At 38.3% G+C, this 21,569-nt stretch overlaps 4 non-coding genes across 4 annotated transcripts; 1 reads left to right on the top strand and 3 right to left on the bottom strand.

Moving 5' to 3' along the window:
- Window positions 1-319: 319 nt before the first annotated feature.
- Window positions 320-392, top strand: Trnak-cuu (transfer RNA lysine (anticodon CUU)). The gene has a single exon. It is a non-coding gene; the product is annotated as a tRNA-Lys (tRNA).
- Window positions 393-699: 307 nt separating this feature from the next.
- On the bottom strand, window positions 700-773 carry Trnan-guu (transfer RNA asparagine (anticodon GUU)). The gene has a single exon. It is a non-coding gene; the product is annotated as a tRNA-Asn (tRNA).
- Window positions 774-2,189: 1,416 nt separating this feature from the next.
- On the bottom strand, window positions 2,190-2,313 carry LOC124304178 (U5 spliceosomal RNA). The gene has a single exon (XR_006908078.1). It is a non-coding gene; the product is annotated as a U5 spliceosomal RNA (small nuclear RNA).
- Window positions 2,314-3,044: 731 nt separating this feature from the next.
- LOC124304177 (U5 spliceosomal RNA) lies at window positions 3,045-3,167 on the bottom strand. Its single transcript, XR_006908077.1, has one exon. It is a non-coding gene; the product is annotated as a U5 spliceosomal RNA (small nuclear RNA).
- Between the last annotated feature and the right edge of the window lie 18,402 nt (window positions 3,168-21,569).

The following is a 21,569-nucleotide window of genomic DNA, read 5'->3' as shown; positions in this document are numbered from 1 at the left end:
ATGCTTATGTACATTGATAATCAAAATGACGCTTGATGCCTTCAAATTCTACAAATAACACAGTTCTGAGTTCGAGGAAGCAGAACAATTCTTGAACAACTAAATTTTTCTCACTTAATTTAGCGTTTTAAGATTATTTTTCGCAACAATTACTGGGGGTATTTAAAAACTAATCAATATACCTAATCTTTACTTTTTGAATATTGATCCGAATATTTCATTATTTGATGAATTTTTCCACAGAACGTTACATTGAATACATCTTAAATAATCTTGAATCATACAACTTATACTAAATTTTGTTACAACGACATCAATAGCCCGGCTAGCTCAGTCGGTAGAGCATGAGACTCTTAATCTCAGGGTCGTGGGTTCGAGCCCCACGTTGGGCGATTTACTTTTTGTCTTTCTTTTTATATTGCATTCGCGCGATCAAGGAGACATTTGAAACCTGGCGATCAAGATTTGACAGATTTAAATTCATTATAAGAGAGAGATACTTTTCTGTCATGCATCAACTTACGCTCGCTTCATACCAATCCGTCTATAGGCTATTGTATCGCAATCTAGCAGGCATTTTAACCAAAAGGAAAAAACGACTGAACAAAAATGAAACTTACCGTGTACTCGAATTTGCAGGTAGTTGGAATAAAGCTCGTCGCCGTCATTTACCGGTGTGCTTGATTTTTCAAAAATAAACGCCCCCGGGTGGGCTCGAACCACCAACCTTTCGGTTAACAGCCGAACGCGCTAGCCAATTGCGCCACGGAGGCTTCGAGGATGAGCTAGATAGGAATTTATATAATTCTACGTACGATAAATCTCTTGCTCATGCTGTTTCCGATTATAGTAATCTTTAGATTGACGACCTGGCTCTTTTAGGAGTCAGCTAATAACTCGGAAACTCCACCGGACGTGTTGACTATTTATACACATAAATCATACTTTTATGAAATATCGAATTTCAAGGGAAAAATGCTGGCCCTCTGAAGGTTAAAGGAATTTATCATAATTATGATTTTAAGTTTTCGTGTCAGGCTTCGGAATTATTTGTTCCCTGTCGTACTTCGAAGATCAGTTCGACAGTGAAGACTTATGAGAACCCCAACGGTTTGCGTTGAAAACTTTGCACAGTCGGTTATAAGACCCAGCTAGAAAGTTTCGTGGCATAAAACGCGATCGATCCATTTTCACGATTCAGTAAAAAGTAGATAAATTCAAGGGGATTTCCTGTAATTGGAAGTATCCTCAAGTGAACTGAGTGATTAGTATACCTATAATAAAAACTCAAAAAATATCCCGCACTTCAGAATCTCGTCAGATTTGCCTTGTTTGCCATTCAGGCTATTTTCCTTATAATTTGCATTGCGAAAATGTTGTTTTTGCTTACCTACGAACCGCCTGGAGGCTGAGTCGACTCGGAGCTTAAGCATCGTTCTTGTTGACGGATTGGTAAAATCAACAATCATTTTCCTTCGATTGCGCTCGGCGGAATCCCTTATACCTCGCTGGAGCGGCGATAGATTGCTTCTACTCTGGGTGGGGCAGCAGTCACGCCTACTTACCTACAACACGAATATACCCAACGTCACTCGCTAGCAGCTCAGTAATCATTATTGCGAACACGACTTTCATTTCGGAATGTCTTATCACACAATCTCGAGCATTCAACGGTGGGGGTGACCTTTAGAGATGTAAGATTCATAAGAATCTATCCTAGGGCAGAAGTAAATATTTACATTGATCGAAAATATTCTTAATTTGCAATTTATCGAACAGTATTCGATTTCCTTGTTCCAGAGAAATTGCAATCAAGAGTCATCATTTTTTTTCGTAATTGACATATCACTCTAGATCACGCCAGGTCATGGTCTCTACAATGTGCAGATTGAGAAGAATCTATCGGCGGTGCTTCTTGGGTTTTATTATTTCTGTTTTAGCCACAATGCAAATATGATTTAATATAACACAATGAATGTATTCACGAATAACTCTGAATACCGCCCGACTTCATGTCGACTTCTGAGTGGTAATCATCGCTATTAGGGTCTGCCAATTTTCATGTGATCATAGGGACTATTTGTGTGCATTGTAGGGATAGATCGTACACGTGGTTCGGTGAGAGCTCGTGAAGCAATCCGTTGTAGTGATCAGTAAGCAGTTGGATATTGTGTTTCAATTGGATTGTTGCCCTAGCTTATGCCAGGGTCTATCAAAAATTAGTCTTATAGACTCATCAAGTTGTTCCCCTCCACGGAAATCTTTAGTAAAAGGCGAAAGATTTATTCGTATATTGAAGGGAAACCAGAGTACCTATTGCCGCAGCTAGGCAGGTTGATATATGTATCGAAGCCATATATTTGTTGCGAGAGACAAAAGCTGCACTCAGCCTCTAGTGGCAGGCAGTAGCATTGTAGCCTGAGTGAGTCGGCTGCCTTACCGTGGTGCCAACAACGATTGCCGTGCCGCGTTTCTGTCATCCGGCATCCTACTTACCGATCGAAGATACCTACGTGGAGTATATGGCCCGTAAAGTTGTGAGATTGCGTCATGCTTGCGAATAGGTTCATTCACGGTCAGTGGAGATATTACGATGGTAGATATACGTGCCTATGTCATAATATGCGAGCACTTGTGTTCGAGAACTGCAGTCCATTAGCTGTGATATTTTCGGGAATAACGACAAAATGAGTTGAAAGATTATTCAAAAAATGCAGAAAAATACTGAGCGATAAATTTTCTTGATTAATTTTGTTGAAATTTTATCCAAGTAATCTGCAGTGTTATTACATTTGACTATTTGAATTTAATAATTCTAGATTTTTAGTGGTTCATATTCAACTAATTTGAACGAAACTAAAAATAGTTGGAAGCAATATGATTTTAATTCGAAATCAACTAATCAAGAACCTTGACGTTGAACCAATGTAGCAACATTTTTCGTTTCTCAGAGCGGAATTATAATGGTCAATTCTACAAATAAGGCCCAACTGGACTTAGAAATGCCCCGTACAAGTTAGAAATTCTGTTTATCGTAATTTACAGTCCCAGTTCTCACGGGGACGCAAAAAAATTCGAGTTATAGACTCATCAAGTCGTTCCTCTCCACGGAAATCTTTAGTAAAAGGCGAAAGATTTATTCGTATGTTGAAGAGAAACCAGAGTGATTTGGTACGTGAATCGTTCAGGACTAGGCATGATCAAGGTCTTACTTTTAAAGCGAGAAATTATGGGCTCGAAAGTCGCCTGGTGACGATTAATTGAACTAAGCGCAGTTAGCTCACAATCAGTCCCTACTACCTCCTGACGTCACCAGACCGTTACTGCAAACCCATTTATTCCAAGTATCGCAAGGGCAAGGCGATCTGGTTAAGAACAAGGAAAAAAAAGATATCAGATAATGAGGTTTTCCGCGATCTATACATGTAAATGTTCTGCGGCTGTATATTATGCGCGATATTTCACTTTTTATTTAGCAGCTTCTCAAACGAGATGTACAAAATTTAACAATGAAAAAATTAATTTTTTGCAGAAACTTATGTGAATGAGTGTATAATGGTCTTAAGAATGTTGCATGAATTATTCTGATTAACTGGTGATTCGCACTATTTTAATTTCTTCGAAAATAAATCTAACAGAATGCATTAACATAACATTAGTATAACACATTTTGGCCAACAACGAAAAGATATGAAACTCCTCAATACCAAAAAAATTTAACAAGGTAAACTTAACATGAACTGAACATTGAATAAAAATTTAAATTTTGGTTATTATATTCGAAATTTGTGTACTTTGTTACCAAGACTGTCATATGTCTTGAGTTTTGCATGAAAAGTTCACACAATGAATCAATGATTTACAACTCATTTAATTTGTACCGTTGCGGAGTAACCAGAATCTTAATTTTCCTTCCACGTAGACTGCAGAAGACTTGTCAAATAAATTTCTTATTTTATTTGTGTGTTGGAAATTCAATACTGCATTTTCATAAAAATAACCGAAGATACTAATTATTGAACAAGTGCAGAAATCAATTGAATAAGTGCAGAAAGCGTTATAGATACTTGCAGCACTCGTAAAAAGAAGCATCAGAGCCTGAAACTGCACAGTGTTGCACATCTACTTCACTATAAACGGATTGCCAAAAATATGTGGGCTAAATCGAGCGACCTCCTGTACGGACCACCGGATGGATTCACCGATTCCATTAGATTTCCCTCAACTCATAAGCAACGTGCAGGAATATAATTTTTCTTTTATAAGCCTTCTTATCGGATCGACGTGGATCTCCTTTGCAAGCATCCAAGATATTTGAAAGTGAAACTCCTGGCGGAGGAAAAATGAAGCCAAGACAGGCAGCTGGACACACCCTTCCTACCCGAGAATTATCTGCGGCTCAGTAACGCCGCTAGTAGCTACCTATCCATTACTTCCTCACCTCAAACCCTCCCCTCGAATACGTGACAACCGAGTTGTAGACATAGACGTAAAAGTTAGGAGAAAATGGATGAACAGCAACGGGGGAATTCTCTTAGAATGCGTCAGCTTCTGTTGTTGTTTTAATGAGGTTGGGTTGGCCAGAAATCGATACTCTTTATCAATTTTATTACGAGACACTCGTACATTGCGTATAATTCATTTAACATATTGTCGTATTCTTGAGCTACGAAGATCGCTTCAAAAGTACAATAACAAAGTTTCAACTTTATGGACTTCATCGGATTTTGGAAAACTATCGGCTATCAACTGGCTTCGAATGCACCATAATACACGCTCGCTTGGAAAGCATATTGCCTCGGAAAGGGTGGAGGAACGCTTCTAGCACATGGAAACGGATACAATTGACAATATATTGCAAAGCGTTGGAACGGGGAGCAGCCGGTCAGTGACTCGGTTTTAGTCACGTTCAGCAGACCGTCCCCGTACTCGCATGGCGAAGTATAATGTACGCGTGTATGCGAATGAAAAGCGCTTTGAGGGTGACATAAAAGTTTGAAATTCAATTTCCTACACGCACTTCGTAACTTCGGAATTATGTAACTTTCAACGACCCATGGCCCAGTGCTTTTGAAGGTTTTCCAGAAAACACGCGTTTCGCATCTGTAATAAACATAACTAAAACGATGGTTCGATTTAAACAAAATTCGTCAAAATTACGGGTTTTTGCGGAATTCAAAAATAATCTTAAAATTACTATTCAGAATATGAGAAATAGTTTTGAAGTTATACTTCTTTAGGCGCGTTATGAAAAACTGATGAGAGTGAAATTTCAAGATGCGCGCGCATCACTGTAACACAAAATTAACAGGATGAAGTTGCCCACTCAACCGAATTCATTAAGTCTCGAAAAAAAGCTACCAACGAAATAGAAATAAAACCTCTCTTAGTCGCGCATGTTGGTACGCTTGTCGCCTCTGATCACTGTTTTCATATTTATTTATAATATTTATCCACATGGTTTTAGTTTTTCCAGTCACAACACGTGTTTTATTTTCATACAAGTGCGAATTATATATGTGGCAATAAAATATATTCAGTAGTGATTTAAATTGAATATTTGGATTAATATTATTTACTATTTGTGAATATTAGTGAAAAAATTGTGCTAAAATACTTTTTCAAGTGCTCCAATATAATTGAGGTTAGTTATCCGTATGTATTATTTAATGATGCCAAAGAAGTATAACTTCTCACGCGCGTACATAAGTACACGCACCCATTTTTTTTACAACAGTTTCTTTTATTTGCGACATTGTAATTTTTCCGAGATAATTTATCAAGTGTTGCACCCGAGTAAAACACAACGTTGAAATCGTTTTATAGCTGCCATGATACGAAAATTATTCATTTACGAACTTGGAGCAAATAATGCGCATGAAGCAAATTATAGCGATTTGGAAAAAAATCCTATTTATTATACGGTGCATAATAGATAAAATGCCTCGAGTGCTGCATCCAATATTTAAATCGAGACAGGGTGAGTGAAGTGGAGGCGTATTACCGCTTTTCAACCCATCGGTCAATTCGCTTTGAGAAATAAGTACGTATTCCGCAGTGGCGTTGTACATGCTGCACGACTCCTTTGATCCGAATCACTTTGCATTTTCACACTTCTACACACCTGCCTGTCTGCCTGGCAGCGAGCTCGTCTTTGAACACCCCATTTGTCCGAACCAACGCAACGCGATAGACGCCCAATGCTCCTATTCGCTTATACGGGGTGTCGTGATTTATTTTTTATACCATTTGCAATAAGAACCAGAAAACTTACACGAACGTACCATAAGGAACCTACAAGAAGCACTTTCTGAGTCACGGAAGTTAGATTTTTACTCAGGTTTTGGAGAATCGTTTCATTTCATTTCAAAAGCGACTACAACGAATCGGTCTACCGCGAATCCATCCGTAAATCGGTAAAGTTGAAACAGTAATTATTGGCGAGCTAGATAAAGTCACATTAAAGATGCTGTAACGGTGAGAAAATAAAAGTGCGTTAGATGAAATGTAGCAATAGCATTTCAAAATACGTATAATAATATGCGCGCAATACACTGCCAACATTTTTGTTCAAGCGTCAAAACGGTCCTAGTGAATTTTTGTACACGGAATCAGAACGGTGAAATTGCAAAATGTTTACATAAGTTTGTTCTAAGCATGTAAGATCGAAATCGTGAAAAATCAATTCAAAAGATCGATTGTTTATCCGTATAATTTCTGCTTTGCGTAAACTTGCCATTGCGTGATACGTGGAGTGAAGCTATCCGAATGAAATGCGAATTTCTATAATCTGGACGAATTGAAAAACCCTCGGAAATTGCCGAATAAAGGGATCCAGGAAGAACCACCCCTTATTGTTAGACGTAGCGGAGCGCAGACGCAGAGTTCCGACGTTCAGGCGGAGGTCGGTCTTTGAATAAAATGTAGCTTGTAGTATAGCGGGTCGTTACACGATGCCGGGGGAAATTCAGGTACCTGCTTTATCATCCAGCCTTCCGCGCCGATATTTGTCTGATAAATGTGACAGACGTGAGTCCGCAGGTTGTTATAACGACGCGCTGCGCAAACTGAGCCAGCAGTTCCCCCTTTTGCGAAAAAAATGTTTGCAGGAAGAACCTGAAGGAATTTCTCAACTGTTTTCATTTTTTACATAATTTTTTTTACATCAAAAAATGAAAATCAGTTTTACAGTCCTAATTGTAAAATCTGTGGTATATTGTAATATTCTTTTCCATCGATTATTGTCACTTGTACAATACTTACTTACAAAACTAAAGAAATATAGCAATCTCAACAACTTCGCAACGTAACCAGAAAATGTAGCCATTGACTGTTGTAAGCACACAGAATAGTTACTTTCGCCACATTTTCTTTCATTTCCAACAATATTCAAACCGTTGTTGTAACGATACTCGGCATTTTACCATATTTTTTTATAACAACTGTAACATGAAGAGGAATTTTTCTCACCGCAGTATCGCCGTGAGCTTATTTTATGTTCCGTATCCCGTATCTCAGCGAGAGCGAGTGGTATTCGCGAAATTTTCATCTTGCGGGCCCGGGGAATTCGCCGAAACTTTTTTCTGCCCTTCGTCGTCTCTTGGGCTTCGTCGCATTCCGTCACGTCCTTCCATCCAACCATGCTTTTCTCCAATCTATGGGGGATCCCATTTTCTCTGGCCCATTGCACCCTCGCTGCTTCAGAACCGTCCGAGCTTTTTCAATAAATCAAAAGACGAGAGAGCTTCAACGCGTTCTTTGTCAAAAGGGTTTCGTGGCTAGATGCACCGGTGAATTAGGGTTCTTACATGTTGCCCCATTCCGTGCCTCCTATCTTCTATCATCTTCCTTTATTTTACCCGCTACTCATCACGTTCCCCTCCCTCATGGTCGTAAGTTTTCCTGAAATTTTCCTGAATTTTACGAATATCGTTTTTCAGTGGATCGATTTCTGATCTCTGCAGATGTGATTTTTTCATAAAATTTCCTCACTGGTTTTTACCTATCGATTACTTATTATCGACCTACATGTTAGTTGACTTGATTTTATTCACTCGATAATGCTTACTCTTTGGGTCGAGACATATGCGTGAGTGTAATCATGGATTGAAGTTTTTTTGGAAAAAACATTCGACTCTCTCGACGATCTCGACGCTGAGATGTTTTTAAGCACCTCTCTGATGTACTTTATACTAGTGCTAAAGAAAAAGAATTCATACTCACGTACACTCGGCTTTTAAACGACGATATAATTCAATTCCAACAATTTCATGAATTTCCTTCGCGACTTCTGGAGGTGAGAATTCAAGTGAACTATGAAACAGCCACATAGTAAAAAGAAGTGGTGACTTTAAAAATTATCACCATGTTTAGCTAGATTGGGTCAAAATAAAAGTCATTGTAAAGGAAAAGTAATCTAGGAATACATTGACATAAATCTACTGTTTGTGTAAAATTCTGATGCGTTAAATTTGTGCCTAACTCAAACCTGGAATGTCGGGGTAAACGATGTATATCGCAAGTAGCGTGTCTCGGAAAAAAATAATTAGCGATTTTGTACCCCCTAAAAAGTTCATTGTTCAGGTTTCAAGAAAGATTCTGTCCTAATACAAGCGTTTTACGATTTATGCGTAAGATGACAATTATTTAAATTCGTGAAGAATCGTAAACAAACATTTTTTTTAATGTTTCTTACATCAATCGTAATATCAATTTACGTCACAAAGAAGACCCACACTTGTAACATTAAGTCTCCATTTGACGTTTTGAGATGTGTATCTGACAACTGTTTCATTATTAATTCAATCTCATAAAATATTAATAATTTCATATAAATTTTCAATTTAGGAGAATAAAATTCTCGGTTGATATATCGTTGTGTCAGTGATTGACAGAATCTTTCTTTCAACCAACACGAACGTTTTAGGGGGTCCCATGGTGGAAAATCGTTAATTATTTTTTTCTGAAACACCCTAAGCCAATATGTACGTATAAGGTACGCGTCTAGTTAATGGAAAGACAGGCGGGAAGCTGATTGTACGGAAAGTTTAAATCGATGGCAGTCAGCAGAGTTGAGAGTTGAGAAATGATGTCATCATTCATCTTCATGAATTATAATCGCCGGCACGTGGTTGGATATCATTACTCACTAATGGATTGATGAAACCAGAAGCGTCTAATAGAAATTGAACAACGTTCAGAGCAAGACCCGTTCATTGACCAATTTATTACTAATTGAATGAGCATTCGGTAATTTGTAATTTATTTGTGCCACGTGATCTTGTACCAATAGGGCCATTCGGTGTATAAATTTGAATCTTACAACGATTGAACGAAAGAGTATCATTTTTTTCAATCTCGACGAATTCTCGATCATATTTACATTCTTCACGAGGCTAATGCTTCAATTTGTAGAGAGATATGTGCAATGCAGGTAGTATGACATATACAGATACTTGAAGGAAAGGAGCAACTTTTTGCTCTTGTCTTAGAATTCGGAGGGATTTCCCAAAGGTGAGGATTCTGCATCCGTGACATTCCCCAGTGGAGCCAAAGAAGTTACAAATTTCCTTTATGTTTTTCAATGTTTCTTTTTCCTTCGTAGGCCTTCCGTGCCACACTGTGAATGCCACATAATATATCTCTTCAGAAAGCTTCGGCCTCGGTGGTCGTTGTAAAACATGAAAAAAAAAAGAAACACAAATAATAACACAGCATAGAATCGACGTGGGAAAGTGAAGAATGCACGACCACCAGCCTACAAAGTGGAAATTTTTCTTTCAAAGCTCTTCAATTCAAAATTTCGAGAGTTCTTCAACAGTAATCGAAACATCTTGGAATAAACCGACGGCAGAAAACTTTGAGCGAAATTCGATGCATTTTATTAAACGGAACTTGAAAATGATTGAATTGGTATCAATGTATCATTCTAAAAATCTGTCGAAGTTGTAGAAGTTGATTTTGACCTGAATTATTTCAAGAAAGAAAAAAAAACTCCCCAACGCGTGCCTGTATTAAATAAGGTTCACCGAAGTAAAACAATGCTTCCAAAGTCTGCTGATTGAAAATTTTTAACGCAGAGCAAAAAGCTTGAGGGTGATTCGTCTGAAATATTTTCGACTCATGAGTTCTCCATGGCAATGTTCTGAAGGAAATTGTCCAATGTACAGATCCGGAAGAAATTGACGGACAACTGGAGATACGAATTGGCGTGGAGATATTGAAAAGTTCGTTTTGTATGCGGGAATGGGAGCGCGAGCGTTCATCGGGGGCAATAAAATTCTGGAATAGAAACGGGTGCGAAGCGCCGTGAGAGGCTTGCGGTTAAGCCGGGTGCAGGGTGGCTCTGGTTTTGGATTTGAGTACGCCAGGACGGGAAGGGAAGGAAAGCGAAGGGAATAAATAGCTCCCCCTCTATTTGTTATCAGTCGGAGACTAAAGCTCCAAGGTTCGGTTGCAGGGGTTGCATTCCGGGCCGGCTTCCACGTTTCACCCTTACATACAAACGCGTTTCGCCTCTCTTCGCTTATCCGGGCCGAAACGCTCCGTCGGAATGAATACTTCTTTATTTCTTCGATTCCTTCGCCTCTTTTCCCCGTCGGCGAGATACGATAAGAAGGACTCGAGGTATGCGGTTGGGCAAATAAAACGGATTCACTTATCACGTTTCCTCGATCAACGGATTCGGGGTTGCCGAAGAAAGATGGCGAACTTCAATCGGTCACAGGGAAGCTTTTTTTTCTCATCTCAATGGATTTCAGCATGTCGGCTCGTACAGTCTGCTCAAGAATCGGTGCGTTTTATAAATTTCATTACCGGAACAGTCTCGCTTTGATTACTTATCAATGTCAATATAATTGGTAAATTGGTAAGCTACGAAGAAATTGTTGAAAATAACGGGAAAGAAGGCACCGGAATCATAAAAACAAGCTTATTGTTAACTATAGATTTTTTCCTTCATATCGTGTCAAACTGCAGTTTAAAAATTTGAGAAGTTAAATCGTTCGATTTTGTTCTACGATGTCTCATTTTATTCAAAAGGATATTTTCTGCAGTATCACGCGAACTGATGTCCACTTTTTTCACCTGTCAATTCAGTATTGATATTTGTCGATCACGATCAATATCGGTGCAATGTTCTAAAATTAAATTTTTAACTATGCCTGCGTGATAGCGAAAAGTGTTTCCGTCAATTTTTCGAAAATGGTCTTCGGAATGAAATTATTTATCGTAGAGTGAAGTCAAAAAATTCTACTAGATTCTTAATTATTTCAAAGTTCCTATTCAGCATCACAACAATTTATCAGCCTACGAATTAAAAGAATTGCAACAGTTCAATTTTCGCTTCAAAGTTAGAGAAAACTCGATCGAATACGAAGAATGAATAGTTGAAAAAAAAAAACTAGCGAAAGCAGCTGAAACGAAATTGCGGCAAAGTAAAAAAATGATCAGTCACACGAATATCGGACTAGTAGAATTTCTTTTGGTGGTTCGCAGTAACCGGCGATATAGTAAAATGGCATTGGTTCTGGGCATTTGAACGATTTCATTGTCAGGAACCTCATACCCACATATTTGCGACCCATCACCATTCAGTGTTCATGCGTCTATAACCGAGGCGATCACCGATCGGCGTCTAGCGGAACGATGAAAATTAATAGAGGTTGTAAATATTGCAGTTAGACGGTGAAACGGATCGAACGTCGCTGCAATGTAGTATTCCGGCCTTATTATTTGGCTAATAAAACCTTAGAGCGGACGCAAGCGTTCCTGCATACGCAGGTTCTCGAGCCAACCGAACCATTCAGCTACCGGTAATAAATTTTCATTCCTATCTACGCACACATGCAAAGCCCCGCCGGACGGGGGCGTTCAGGTCCGCCAACCAGTGCAGCTTGTACAAGGGAAGAAGAGGTCACGGCTGCTAGTCGAGCATGTCTGATATTGCCTCAATTACGCTCGTCCGAACGCCGCAATGTTGCACCGTCGGTGACTGATTCTCCTTAATTATTTTCATTTTTTACAACGATCAAAATATATAATTTATACAACGCGAGCATGTTTTACGCCTTTTTCCATGCGTATTTTCCGTACGCAAAGTATCCGCAGTTATGACGATCGAGTAAGTTTGCGAATGAGCATGCGCAGAGTACGGAAAAACCACGTTCAAGTCCTTGGAGTAAAAGTGGTCTTTCCTGTACTGTACGTGAACCTAACCTCGAATCCGTGCTTCGTGAAAAACCGCGTAATATACTCTTGCTATGTAACTCGTACACCAAGTTACATCTTAAAACAAATTAACACCCGATCGACACTTCATCGAAAACTTTCGGTATGTTAGTATTCTTCTTTACCATGAGTATTGCTTGTACTAGATTTCTTTTTGCAACTGCTGCAACGACTTGTTGATGGTGGCAGCAACAAATTGCTGATCGAGGCCGTATTTAGCTGAAAAAATGTAGTCAACTCAAAACGTACGGGTTTACATATCCAAAACGAAAAATTTAAACGATTACTGTAACGACACCTATTTTATTAAAATTCTCCAGTTCTATAAATCGAATTAGATCCGTTTTATCGTTTTATCCAACCCTTTTAAGATTCTTGGCGTTAATTGCCAGCCACGATCGTAATACGAGGTTGGAACTACTGGAACAATTCAATTTCGTCGTACCCGTAGGCTCTTCGTTACTGGTTACTTTACCCTAAATGCCTTCAAAGAAACACTTCTGGCTTTCACCGATGACCAAACAAAACCGGATGAACCCATGCATGGTAATTTTACGCGCGAGTGGGTAGATTACTTTAATTGGGAATTGCAAAGTTTTATCGAACTCCAAGTTTTAGGATTCATCAAACTGTTTGTTGCTTGACTTTAGTTCATTTCCAGCGAAACACAGGTCCCAATATATATCACTGACTTCAAATTACAAATTTACACTTCGGTGCGAGCTTTTGCAAAACTCGAACAGCGGAGTGAATTGTGAGGATCGAGAAATTTGCGCGAATAATCCTCTTATTTTATAGGATTACAGCTGAACTGAAAATAATTTTTTGAAATCGGAGGCAAGACTGTTCTGAATAATTTTCGGAACAGTCTGTTTTTTTTTCTCCTTTTTTTTCAAACCATCAAAGTAACGTGAACCGTGTTGAAAAATTCATTCCCGCACGTTACGCAGGTACTATTAATTATAAGTCGTATTCACTGGTCGATCTTCCGGAGTCTGACCTCAGTCGTGACGCAATTAACCGCAAAAATGCACATGCAGCGTGTGACGCGAACTGAGAATGCTTGATTAGCTGAGCCGGTGCAGCAAGCCCGTTTGGAAAAAACAGCGACAGCCCTTTTTGCCCTGCGTTAGAAGCGGTAATGCGTAGGAGAGCATGTGCAGCTCCGCTTTAGAGAGCCACCTTCAGAAATTTCACCCTCTGCCAGCACACGGAAATTCATATTATCCGAGGCCATGTATAATGTATGTACGAGCAATTCTTTGCTCGAATAGAAAGGGTTCTGAATTAGTACTCTCGTTAGATTTGACGCGATAAAATTTTTCACAGTTTCTATTTTCAACATGAAATTATTTCCGCTTGGCACTTATCGATTTTTACTAATCAAGAATCGAAAATTTTTTAGGGATTAGCAAGTCAAAACTAATAAGATGGTGTTCCTCTTTCATATACGACTTGCTTTAAAAAAAAAGAATTCATGAGACCTCGAACGTTCTATTTCAAAAACAATAATTATGTCGACCCCCATCGTAAATAATCATACGTGAGATTTTCGAATTTAAGTACAAAACTAAACTTTCCCAAAACATGATGTTTAGAGTTTTGATGTTCTTTTTTTGAAAACCCAAAAAACAAGCGGAAAAACCAAAATTTTCAAAGCTGATTCGATCTGGTATGAAGTTTTATTGATTTATTATTCATATTTCGAATCGGATCTTCTGAAATTAAACTGATTATTCCATACATAATTTCCAAATATGTTCGGTAAATTGATTTTACATGTAATTGTCCGTATCAGATTCGAATAATATTTAGAAAAAGGAGAGAAATGGTAGAAATTCTTATCCCAATTTAAAAAAATTTCCATCACATCCAAGAGTCGAAATTCAGAACCCTTTCAACTCGAACGAGAATGACCCATACACGTCTGAGAGGATGTATGTAACAGGCGTATTTGCACGACGGTTACAACTTGGCGTGTATATGCATAAGGGAAAAGGTAGATGTCAGCAGAATCCAGAGGTGGATTGATACGCACCTGAGCCCACGCCGTTCCGACGAGACAATGATATGGAAACACCCTGCGGAGTGTTTGATGGGGGTAATTTTCACGGGCGGATTCCTTGAAACTTGGGGAGACAGCTCGGGTGCCGAGTTTTTGGGAAACTAATAGCTGCCAGCGATTTTCCCCTGAGAAGTTACGCATTATTACACACCTGTGATACTTCCTCGCGAATGAACCGCCGAAAATTAGACAACGCGAAATTCCGATATCTATTATGAACCGAGGGTGCTGGCCGATTCAGAGTTGAATGATGCAGCAGTAATCAGCTAGGGCGAAACATCCAAAATTAGTAGGCGCGGTGTGAAAGATTAAGAGCCTTCCATCAAAGCTGCTGATTATTGTATCTCCGCAAAAGAACATACGCAGGCTTGATGCGTAAATTATACAGCTGGTTCACGAAACGAATGAAGCTGCAAAAATGGAGTAAACTACGTTTTGCTAATGCGAAGGAATAACAGAGAAGCGCGTTTGAACAGACTCGGAACTAAACATAATTTGCAGTCCAGTGATATAATTCTTTCAAGATTTATCTGTACGATATTTTCTGTCACTTCAGAATCAGTGGCGTGTGGAAAACTTATCGTCACTTTTAGTTCGACTTTCCCGGTTCAATTCCGCTTTTACACTCGTTATAAAATTCAATGACGATGTTCGTCTGTTGATTTGTCAAAGGAGTTAATCCTCTCCATTGACGATTAGTCCGATGATTTCAACATTGCGCAGCAGGTACAGCATTTCGTCTTACACGGCAACGGCTCGTTGAAATTTACCGCTCCAATTATTCCACGCCCACACATATATCCGATGTCGTAAAATACGAAAGTGCATAGGGGGACGGATTCTAACCCTGGTGCATGCGTGAATTCGCCTGAAATAAACTGCGGTCATTAAACGTTCGTGGACAAGCGAGTACCTAATAATTCGCACCCAACGTGAATTAAGACTTGGAACATCATTCCGAGGACGTTCGATTCTCGCATGGATTTCCGAATCGATTGGAATCATCCAAATGATTTAACCATGTTACAACAACTGTGACTGCGTAAAAATCCCGGTGTAATAATTTGTTGCATCGAAATCTGTCGACAATAAAAATTCAACTTTTCGCTGTCTGTTTGAGCTATTTCGTAAAGAAAATTGTTTGCACTACTTCCAGTATAACTAGAGAAACTCGGACAGGGTTGTTGGAGTTGGAGTTTTCATGGAGTAAGTGTAAAATGAGGCGTTTTGGGGTGCGCAAAGGTAGACGTGGATGTTTGTGACCTGTTTACGAAGCACCCCCCTGGCTCGTTTCTCGTCGCGTGACAATTCGGACGGCGGGAGCTGGCTAGGCTATCAGCCGAACTGCCAAGACAAATAGAAGAGTTTCAAACCGTCATAAAGTTGATATTTGTTTTGGCGACATTCCAAAGCCGAACGGGCGAACGAACGGCAGCTTATAAAGTCTCTCTAGCGGTGTTGTAACGGCTTCTTTCCGACCGGCCTGGATATATCGTAATTACTGAACTTTTTTTTCGTCCTCCTTGCAATCCCGCGGATTTTCAACACTTTCGCAAACTCTGCAATAACTGATATCGAATTTTTCCAGCAAGTATCGTCGCCCTCGATTGATGAATACAGTTTATTGACCGATTGGGAAGACCAAAGTTGTGTTACTGTGAGTAAATATCAGGATTAACATATTATTGCCTGTTATTATTTCCGTAATATCATTGAACGAGCATTATTTGAAGAAACTTGATTCATCAGTATCAAAATGTCTCGTACGAGTGAGTATATTTCATTCAATTAAACTTTTTTCCAATCTCACGGAAGCAATTATTATTCGATTGATTTTGATACTTACAAAAAAATATCATCGCGAGGTTACTGTTATTATTTTCGTTTCGTGTTTGCAAGCGGATAGAATAATATAACGAACGTTGGAAAATCGGTATCCCTCCTCCCCTCAATTTTGGCTGAAATCGATTTCCCTATCTACGGTGCAATTTCTATGCCTGTTATAACGTTTAATTACGTACAGATTATACGCGTCTCTAACACGTTTAACGTTTAATGGGTGTATAATAATACAGCTCGATGCGGAGCAAATATTTACCGGGACGATGGCGCCAATTTGTGGTGCTGTATCCACAGAGACTCGTGATACACGTTGCGTGGATGCTGGTGTCATTATCGTGACCGGTAACCGCAGACTTGGAAGTCACGCCACAAACGCTGGCAATCTGTTAGCCTGTTCCAACAATGCCGACAGGCTTGATCCAATGTCTGGAAATTTCTGCAAGCCCACTTTCCGATCAGTCATGTTTGATTTATTGCTGTACTACGGTTTAAACTTTTCGACTCTTTTACTCTCATTCGTATATATGAATGTTGTATCGATATTTCGTCAAGTTTACAGCTACAATCTTCTTACCTCAAGTATTAAAAACTGTTCAATCCACATCCTTGCTTTGGAAACTTTATGGAGATACCCTGTAATAACTCCCGTTTCATGGTAAACCATATGGGGGAAAAAAAAACCTCAAAAACCCTCGACTTGGGGATGAATTCCTACCCAAGGGTTTTCTGCGTAAAGGTAGGGTCATCAAGGTCAAATGCTCTAATTTGAGTTTATGAAAAATTATTGTTTACTGTTGAAAATTTTCATTAAGGGTAACGAACCCTCGTCAATAATTTTACAGAGAAAGATCCACGCTTTACTTTTGCACGGCATTTGACACGTGACTCCGGAATAAGGAAAAAAAAAAATATTTTCACAACGTAAAAAATTTTAACCAGTAGTAACGCGATAACGTTGCCACGCTTTTCGCGTATTTTTCTGGTTGAAAACAAATCATGGTTTAGTCGGCTGTATTTTTGAGGTGTTAAAAACAATGCTTGTCCGTATCGGGGCCGTTTTCCTCAACAATACAAGAGAACAATAGCAGCTGGGTTCAAACTGTCGTCAACGTTTCAGTACGAAATCGGGTCATTCGATAGAACCGAGTTACATACACTTCGCTACATAAAACACGCACATCATTCATGGAAATGGCCGATATTTAGAAAAAGTTGAAGAAATAGAATTACGGTGAATCTTTCAGTAATTCAACCTGCAATTATAATTAAATCGGCTTTCAGATTTTGTCGCGAAAAACGATGGAATTCGATGAAAAAGTTCAAAGAAATAAAAGTTCACAACAACGATAAATGGTTACTTAAACGACAAGAGAAAACTTTTATTGCAATGTTATCTGTACAAGCGGATTGAGAAAAGTGAAAACGATTCAATCAAACTCAATATGACGGTCAAATTTATCACCAAGATAGTGACTGTATGAAACTGAAAATAAGAATGTTCAATATGTTATAAAAAATAGTAGCAATCAATCGAATAATTCACGTTATGTGTAAGTTTAACGTGTTTTGTTGGATTCAATTGAAACCAAGCCAAATCATTTTCCGGAATAAAGACGCATATTTTTTTATTGTCACCATTGTCTGTACATATAATTTATGTCACAATTACGGTAAATTTTGGAGTGCTAATATAATTTTTCGGATCTCGAAAGCATTGACGGATAAATATTTGCATGGTTTCTAAGTGAATTCGATTAATATAGGCCATGTTGTAAGCAACAATTTTTTTTTTTTTTTTTTTTCAATCAAACCAAGTTTTCCTTATCCGATTTTTATTTTGATGGGCTTATTTTGTGGACCATAGAGATCTGCGAGTATTGTGTGAAAAAAAACTTTACAAACGATTAATTATCTCCGTATAATAGCGTACAAAACTGTATTCGTGTAAGTATGGCACAAGAGAAGTTCGTTAAAAATCGAGCTATGATCAGCGTGTAAAGTGAGCCCCGAAACATTAGAATCGTGCGAAAAAGCCAAAGTGCAATCATTTTGAACGTTCTAATTGCGAAAAAACCTTCGCCAAATTGTTCACATCTCAGTTCGCGTTGTTCAAATTTGTTCAGTTTCCGTTCTGTGACATTATATTGGAAACATATTTCATTCGCGTTAAAAAAAATGTAATTTCCCGTGATTTTCCACCTCGCCTATCTTTCGTTTCGAACGTCGTTGTTCTCGATTTCGTCGTTAAATCGGAGCACAAAATTTCGCCACTCTTTGCGCAAACCCCTTATAACAGGGCAGCATCGAATCACGAGGCAAACACGGCGATGCAGAGGAGAGGCTGCGCCTCTTGTCTTCATATCCGAGCGAGGGAAACCTTCCTCGCTTTTCTCACCGCCTAATACGCGTGTATATATATAAATACATATGTGTTTACACGTGTACATAAACACGCCCGACCCCCCCGTACATCTACTTAAATACGTACATATGTCGAGCGTATACCTCGTACTCACACCGGCGCCTTCGGGTCGAACATCGGCTTCCACATTCGTCCTGCGCCTCAGCCCGACTCGCAATAACTCGATCTTGCCTCTCCGTGCTTGACTAATCGATGACTGAAGGGCTGAAGGAAAATTCGTCGCGAAGAAAAAAAATGACCGACGGTTATTATTACGGTTTTCTTTTTCTTTTGCCTTTTTTTTTTCATTTTTCAGGCGACGAATTCCAAACTTGCGGCGTATATGTTGACAAGAAATTCAAGTACATGGCCGTGTAATGTACGTATAAATTGAAACGTGCATGGTACGTTTTAGAAATGATGATATGAAAAAGTAATCGGCGAATTTGAAAAATTGAATGTACAACTCTTTGGATTTTTCCCGGCTCAGACTAGTAGAGAAAAATCTACACTGTGCTTCGATCTCCGGTTAGGATATGCTACGTTTTATTGAAAATTAAATTTCAAACTATGGATTGAAACGTTTTAAGATATAAGGACTGTAGGAACGTGTGTGCAAAAAAATATGGGGACGAAAATACAGGTCGATGAATGAGACAAGAATAAAAAAAACAGAGGCATACACAAATCTTTCAAACATTAAATACCAAGGAGGAAGTTATCACATGAAACGTGTACTATTAAAATTTCTTAGTAATCGTAAAGGTGTGAAAAAAATTGTTAGTTTTAATAAAAATTCAAGAATTGAACATGAATTGAAAAAAAAAAAATGTACAAAGAATCAGCTAATTAATTGTTCTTTCCAAACTCAAAATTGAATTGCAATAGATATCTTTACGTTGGTCTATTTTTTTTTTAATGTACCAACTATTAAATTGACAAATCAGAAATTTCAGCACTTTATGAGTTGAGATTTTCAAACCACAAAATTTGTGAAATATATGAGTTGTAAGATATATAAACCAAAAATTGAACGACAGAGTCGTAACGAGACGAAAATTCGAATTGATCGATTCTTTTTCTTCCTCATTGGCTACGTTCAAAGTCAAAGTCAAAATCAAAATCGAATGAATCAGTTACAAAATGTATTTAAGCATTTGATAGAATATTTCGTAAATTCCAGCACGCGATCTTAATGGCGGAAAGGTTTTATGACAATTCATAGTTTCATTAAAAATATTCTTCAATTCCAGGTAAAAATATTCATTTATTTTTCACTAATTATATCAAATGAGTACTTAGTCAGTTAGACGACGATAATAATTGATACTTCGATCACATAAATTGATGTTGCAAAAGAAAAGTAAAAAACAAAAACCAATTGCGAGGCAAAACAATCGAGTCGTTCGATTAATCTGGTTTGAAAAATAATCGATTATGCTCGATTGATCGGGAAAAAAATCGATTTAATCGAAAATCCCACCCTTAACTTGTCTCCATCCACGGTGTAAAGTGCATTAAACTTGAAGCAATATTCTTGCGCCATTGCGCAGCTCAAACCGAAGGTTGACTCGGTTGACTTTTTAACGTTGATGCAGCAACTTTACCGGTCCGAGATAATACATGAAGGGCGTACGTAGGTATGTACATAAATTTACCTAATTTATTAGGTGACATGGTACCCGGGTGTTCTGGTAGGCTGATAGATGCAACGTGTACACCATAGGACCGGATTAGTTACGTGTTGCATGGATCTACTCGTCCTACTCGTCCCGCACGCACTGCCACGTTGATTTATCGGGTTCGTACCGAGAATCACAAACGATTCCTTTTACTAACGATCAATTGTGATCTTCGTGATTTATTCCAAGCTACTCCGCGATCAATTCAGGCCTACCTGCAGCGTGAATTTCTTATAGGACCTTCGTTATTCTTATGATTAATTAATGCGGGCACAGGCTTTTCATCGTATCTTAAAAACCATGAAATTCCATGGTAGTGTCACTGGAAATAAATATGGTATTCAATCGTTCGTTACTAATACTTTGTCAGAATCTAAATTGAGTCACAACATTCCGCGGTTATTGCTTGGTATTTCATTCGTCGTATTTTCTAAGGATGAAATAATCTGATCAATCGTAAAGGATCGATACAAATTACTGTATAACGAAGAGAAATTGCAAGCATCGCCTCTGTAAGATGAAATTCAATCCGGGTACGTCGGAAAAATTATTTTACCCCTGTCGAATGACGAATCAATTGAAAAAACTAGGTATCGACAGAATAACGAAAAAATTTGTTAAATATGAAACTGTCAAACACCATTCTTATCCGCTAAATTTTCCTGGACTTCACTGAAATTTCATGAGGATGTAAAAAATAATCGTTACACTATGTGCGACGTTTGTCAAATGTTCGCATTTGCAATTGCGTGTTGTTATTCGGTGAAATATCCTAAATACCGTGGCGGGATATGCGATTGTATAACACGCAATTTCGTCAGTTTTAAACGAATTAGAGAAGTCCGAAATTCCGGGCAGTAAAATAACGTGCGAGAAAGCCGCGACTTATTATACACGATAATAATGAAATTATGTAATTCACCTTGTTTCGCAACTTATATTGTACAAATAGGTGATTTCAAAGGTAGATAATACTTTCGCGCCTTTCCATTCCATCATCGCATACTTTACTTACACAAGACTTTGGAGAAATTGTATTGTGGACACGTTGAGACAATATTTAAATGTATTTTCATGATTTTAAATCCAAAATGAACGAAACAGTTTGTCGCATAGAGATTTCAAATACAACGATATTTTTATCCTCCGATTCTTTTAGTCTCTGACGATACCTCGGAACAATAAGCCGTACAACATAAAATGTGAAACAATTCATTTTATAGCAAAATTTATTTTTATCGTGAGAAAAAGTGGCAGAATTTTTCTACGATAACAAGATTAGAAATTAAACAAATATTCGTTGATTTATTTATATAATGTAATATTGCTCTGAACTAGAATTTATTTGTTT

The sequence above is a fragment of the Neodiprion virginianus genome, chromosome 4, assembly GCF_021901495.1.
Source record: "Neodiprion virginianus isolate iyNeoVirg1 chromosome 4, iyNeoVirg1.1, whole genome shotgun sequence".
NCBI classification, from domain to species: Eukaryota; Metazoa; Arthropoda; class Insecta; order Hymenoptera; family Diprionidae; genus Neodiprion; species Neodiprion virginianus.
The sequence above is the reverse complement of the archived record's forward strand: the minus strand, read 5'-3'. Positions and strand labels throughout refer to the sequence as shown.